Source organism: Etheostoma cragini, chromosome 8 (genome assembly GCF_013103735.1).
Source record: "Etheostoma cragini isolate CJK2018 chromosome 8, CSU_Ecrag_1.0, whole genome shotgun sequence".
NCBI lineage: Eukaryota > Metazoa > Chordata > Actinopteri > Perciformes > Percidae > Etheostoma > Etheostoma cragini.
Window position 1 is genome coordinate 29,380,675 of NC_048414.1, and position 6,494 is coordinate 29,387,168.

The 6,494-nt window shown below is 42.4% G+C and overlaps 1 protein-coding gene across 1 annotated transcript in view; it reads right to left on the reverse strand.

Moving 5' to 3' along the window:
* gan (gigaxonin) overlaps positions 1 to 6,494 on the reverse strand; it is a 322,832-nt gene that overhangs the window by 131,719 nt on the left and 184,619 nt on the right. The gene's annotated exons all lie outside the window — the stretch shown is intronic.

The window sequence follows — 6,494 nt, forward strand, 5'->3', positions numbered from 1 at the left end:
GAAAAAACGTATTCATCTTATTATTTTTACTATTAGTTCATTAGTCTAGAAACTTTCTGCCGATTCCAAACATTACATGTGATTCAGGGTGTTTTTCCTGGAGGAATTATGCATCTTAACAAATATTTGTACTTCCAACCTTACAGTACTTTTACTTTTTAGTCAGGACGTTCAGAGGGAAGTACTTTTTACTGCTCTACATTTAATTGTAAGATTAGTTCCTTTTCTTTTTAGATTAAGCCTTTACATTTTTACACACTATATGTGTATACAGACTGTATGTACAGCATATATATATATATATATATATATATATATATATATATATCTCTATATATCTAATGTCTATTTTCTTATCTGTTATATCTGAGCTGCTGTAAGGAGGGAATAACCCCAGTATGGTCAGTGTGGTCCCCGGGGGGCCCAGTGGATATGACACATGCCTTTGGTGTGGGAGACCTGGGTTTGATTCCCACTTTGATACATCAGCCAATGTGTCCCTGAGCAAGGCACTTAACCCCTAGCTGCTGCAGTGGCGTCCCACATCTGACAGCAGTTGAATGTTTCTTTGGATAAACGCCTCCGATGTCTTATTCCATCCCTGGTGAAGTGCATGCAAACTAATCTAAAATCTGACCCTAACTGCACTTGAATGCATACTTTATATTAGATAAAGAACATTTGAGACCACTCACTGCAAAACATGGTAGATCACATTTTTAAGGGGGTTTTCCCTACCGTTACAAGACCCGAGCCGTTAAATCGAGTAAAATCAATGTGGGCATCGTAAAGGGAGGGCTGGGTATCAAATTCAGTTCTTTTTAGGCTTGCGTTGCCAGACCTTCCTCCACAGCCCTGTGGTCTGTTAATGCAACTAAAGTAAATTCTGAGGAGATGTGACATGCTTTATGATGGTTCTTTACAGTTTTGGACCCTTCCAATTGGCCCGATGTGGACTCGCAGCCTCTGAGCCTTGAAGACTCATGGAGGCTGCGTGTTGCCTCTGCCCGGGTATATTCCACCGTGAAGACCAGGGACATGGAGCACTTTGAGAGAGTGATGAGCTTTCTGGAAGCCACTTACACACTTCTGCCCCGACTGGTGGCTCCCATCAAACACATGAAGATCATGTTTGGCCTCAAGACCATGGTATGGAGATGGGTGGAGGTCAGACTCGCTGTAACTTAAGCGTGATTTATGGTTCTGGGGAAGCTCCACAGAGGTTTCACCGTAGCGTACCTAAGTGACCTGAAGTATATGCTGTACCTGTGCGTTGGTGTGTGTGTGTGTGTGTGTGGTAGAGCAAGGGAGAAAGTGAGAGAAGGACTGGACGTAGCAACACCGTAGATTTTACCCAGAAGCATAACTCACGCTTATGTTCCAGCTGCAGGTTATTATTGACTGTTTCATATTATTTTTCTGTTTCACACTGTGTGTGTGTGTGTGTGTGTGTGTGTGTGTGTTACTGTCTCCCCATCCAGGTCATTATGTGGATGCTCAGGGGGGGCCGAGGAGTGGTTGAGACTCTGTTTAAAATCAGCAAGTTCTTCCCAAGTAAACTACCTCAATACCAAGATCAATGTGTAAGTGTCTAACTTTGGAACAATCTCTTCTGGATATTCATAAGTCTTTGAAATCTTCTCATGTAGGCCTGCTTGATTCTTGGAAAAATATGAATCATGATTTTTTAGATCACAATTCTCTGCTGTTCTCTGATATTTTTTTACCATAACAAAACAAATGGCAGTATATATATATATATATATATATATACATATATATATATCTCATATTTGGAATTGGAGCCAGACCCAGGTGTGCTTTAAAAGGGATTTGAAAAATGTTCAAATCAATTCTAAAATGAAGAGGGAAGCACATGGAGTAAAGCCAGGGCTGGTCCTGCGAGACGCCCAGCTGCTGCATTCGGAGCTAGCTGGAGGGAGAGTGACCTTTGGGTGATGCCTGTACCTGACTACTGCTCGTATACAAAGCTTACTAAGTTGTTACTAATGTTCTGTGTCCTTTTGTGTTCCACAGAGCCAACATGAAATGTTCCTGATGAGGAAGAACCATGTGGACTTCAAGGCTCTGGCACAGGCACTTGCTATGGACAAGGTCAAACTTGAAGATTATGTGAAGGTTAGTTGTCTTATAACAGTAGAAGTAACTGGCGGAATGAGTTTAAAGGGCCCAATTCAGTCATTTGACATGTTCCCATTGACTACCTGTCCAATCTGTTCTGTTGACCAATAAAACTACTTCTGAACGTACACATGTTCCACCAGAACAACTTTCAGCAGACTGAAACACTTTGAAATGAATTAGATTTTGGATCACTTGGATCATTCCGAGGGGTTGGGTTGTGTAAGGCTGATTGGCGTCGGGGGTCCTGCTCTCCCTGTTGGGGTTGTATTTGCTAGAACAACCCAGTGGTTTCTCTCTCTCTGCCCCCTTTGCTCTCCAGCAGGGTGCACTGCTGATCCACATTTTACACCTTTTAAATGTAGGCCGGGCAATAGTCCCCACTAAAAAAGGGATTTAATGAGAAGTAATGAAGGCTTTGCATTTATGGCCAACCGTATCTGATAACCTCTATAACTCTGTAAACTCCAAACGTTAAGAGGGTGCTGGAGTGGACTTAGAATCCACTGGCACGTATTCAAGTTTACTGGGCAGCAAGTAACGATTATTCTTATTATCAATTCATTTAGCTGGTAATTATATGAAAAATGTCCATCTAAGTTTCTCAAAGACCAAGGTGATGTCTTTAAATGTCTTCTTTTGTTGGTCCAAAAACAGTCTCATTAGGGGCTGAGCCCCCCCCTAAATGTCTGAGCCTAGACTCACCCCTGTCTCAAACACCACTCAAAGGTCCGCATCAGATTTTTATTCCAGGTCAAAGGTCAACAACAAACCATTTTTGAGCTTCATGTAGTAAAGTACACAAGTATTCTTAGCTTCTAGAGCAAAAGGATAAGTAGTGATTTATCCATCTTAAACATTTTTCCCGCCTTATTTTAAAGGTTTTTTTTGTGTTTTGCAGCGTTTTCGTCACCATTTTTATATGTTTTCTCCCCTTTTAATGTTTTTGTTGCCTTTTCAAGGTTTTTGATGATTCTTTTATGTATAGACAACATTACTTACAATGTAATATCATAGCAAATTTATTTCAGAATAAAAAAACTTAATAAGGTATTGCATCTATAACACAAGGGATGGGGCGGGTCCGGATGGACTCGCCGTTTGGTCCTGATCTGGACATGGACCGGATCTGGACACGGTCTGGACTTTGAGAAGCACTGCTGACTACATTGTACCATACGATTGTATGTGACGGATAATAAAACTATTTTCATCTAAATTAGAGAAGTTCTTATTGCTCGAAATGATGCAACACAAGTTATGCTTCTTAATAACACTGAACCTTGGGACTTTTACTTTCTAGATTTTGGAATGTGTAATTAAACTCAAAGTACTGAACTGTATGAACAATACAGAAAGTCTGAGCGAGGTCTGTGTCCAGGTGACGTGTTAGGTGCTTGCTGTGTTTCAGAATCAGATGGAGGAGCAGTACGGGGAGCATTATGCCCAGAAAGTAGAGGACAGACTGCTGCACTACCTACACCAGCTGGAGACTGTGTTACCACGAGAGACCTACATTGATAAGGTGTGTGTTCCATATGGTGGTGTGTGTGCTTTAATCTGTGCTTGCTGTTGGGTGTGTCCTCTTTTTAAAGTGTTGCCCAAAACAAAGCTAGGTGAGTGAGGAGATATACACTGAATGTGACAAAACGTGTATTGGTTGCTACACATTTAAAGTACCCTGGAGCGTTTTCTTGTACTGTTATTTTTACATTCAGGGTTTCTCACCAACACACACAGTATTCTTGAGGTACCTGGGAACACAAAGGGCCCTAAAAATGACAACACTAGATTTACCTCTGATATCATGATATGAATTTCTCATTGATTGCATTTTTTGAACTAGATACTGAAGCAAGAAAACCCTGCGACGGAGGAGGAGAAGCTGCTGTTAGAAGTCATTTCCTCTGACTCCACCAACATAGCAGCAACTCTAAAGAAGCTGCTGCACTGTGGTAAGAACCACTAATAACATGCAAGCGCACTTCATGTATGAAGAGAGACAAAAGTATCTTTTGGCTGTTTTTTATGATTCTCACGGGAGTTTCATTTGATTGCACACCAATTACTTTAAAAAGGACGCACTGTAATTCCAAGACATGATGTGTCCTGATGTCTGAAAGTAATGGAGAAGGCATCTCATCCCGTTTTCTGATACAAGGACACCTCAGAGGGCATTATTTTCTGGATAATCCCTCAAAAATATGAACATCAAGCAAAATGCTTGATATAAAACATGTCGGCAAAAAAAATAAATTAGAGTACTAAGTTAGTACTTCTCTCAAAGATAATCAGTTTACTGTCCTAGTGGAGTGAAGAAAATAGAAAACGTTCACATTTAAGAAGGTGGTATCAGAAAAATGACTCAAAATTGCTGGTGATTAATTTAATGATTGACAACTAATCAGTGAATCGATTAATCTTTTTAGCTCTGCATATGTTAATCAAAATGCATAACCTTTCTGTTCCTTTTAGATGTTGCTTCCTGTCATCCGGGCAGGATTTCTCAGTACTCAGCAAATGGAACGAGTGGAATGGAGAGCTCTCAACTCTCAACGTCTGCTCGGTATGGCAGCTCTTCTAAGGCTCTCCTCCAGTCAGCGGAAGCCCAGGCCCCACCTGAAGGGGGTCAGGAGGCTTCCTCCTCCCCCCACTTCTGCGCTAAACACCAGCGGTGGGTGAAGAGCATCCTGCAGGAGTGTCCAGACGAGTGCTCTGAAGAGCTGCAGCTTCAGGCCAATGGTTCTTCCTCTCCCCTACTGTTTCAGTCGTCCTCGTCTACCACTTCATCCCAAGAACTCACGCCCTCTGACCTCATTCCATGCCCCCCTGACCAACAGCATCCACCTTCACAGACTTCAGCTCAGGTATCTAATCAAGGTAACCCTGAAGATGAGCAGATGCCTGGATCAGCAAGGGATGCATCTCAAACGGAACTTCTAGCACAGCCCTCGTCATCCAGAGACACTCCGCTGCCCGTCCTGTTGTCGCCAGTGGTCCGGCTGGTGGACATTGTCTCTGTCGGAAAGATCTACCCTACCATTAAACCCCATCAAGCAGCTCCAAATCACTTCGCAATGTCTGGTAACGAAAGGCCTCTGGTACTAACTTCTCCACACCGCTATGCCTCAAGGAACAATACCATACCTCGAGGAACGATGAGAGGCTTCATGTTTGACCAACCAGACACTGTGGCCCCAACAAATTCACAGAACACAACGAACAAGGTGCAAACAGCTCCTTTATCTCACGATGCATCTACCTCAACCAGCTGTCAACCACCAACTCAACGGGTTTGTTCCAAACCTTTAAGAAAGTTTCGATGGGCTTGTACTACCACCAGACATTCACAGGCTCTGGACGGATTTAGTCAAAACCCTTTAGCTGAGCAGTTCATAGCTACCTTTAGGACGAGTTCGCCCATACGTGACTTCAATGTCTATGGGTTTCCAGAAGGTTCTGCCTCTAATACTCAATCAGGGACTCTATCAACAGTCTATGCTGCTGACCAAACCCCTTTATCTACTGAATTATCTGGCCAGGTTGTCCCTCAGAACTCGACCTCCAACTCCAATGGCCCGACCATCAGCTCTGAGACCAGCAGAGTCCTGAGAGCACAGCTGAGGTTATCCCTGCCAAGTCAGGCTGTGCTGCTGCAGTCCAAGCTGCTACAGCCCTATGTGACTCTCAACAGACTGAGCACTCTGCAGTGTTACAAAGGGACAAAACGAAGGTCCTCCACTAGAAATGTAGATCCTGTTGTACAAGTAAACAATGATGACAATGATGAGGAAGAAAATGCAGATTCCTCCTTTGATCCGAACACTCTTTACTCCAGTCATTCTTCTAGTAGTGACATTGAGGACTCGCTTGATTGTGACCCTGATTACAAACCTTGCTTCAAAAGGAAAAGACTTCTCTTAGAGTATGAAACTGCAAGGATCCTGAATCAGTTATAAAAAGATTTGAACAACAGACTTTAGCCTGACCTATACTGGCTTTCTGACACCAATACTCATATTGATACTCGGTAAGATCTACTGACCAATGGTGTTTTCTTTAACATTAACAAACAACCTGGATGCGCACCATTAGATTTTTAATTTGTTTTTAAGAATTCTGGACAAGATAAAGAAGTGGTACATTTTAGACTGTAGAATTGCCAGTGCTCTGATGGATGAAATATTAAATGGCCTCAAACCAATTTTTTCACATTTCTGTACCACTTCTTGTTACTTAGAAAGCCACCATCTTGCTTCGGTGGTCGAGTCAAGATCAAGATCAACTTTATTGTCCCCTGAGGGAATCTTATCTTGGGCATCAGTGCTACATAAGGCTGCTGTAAACATCAT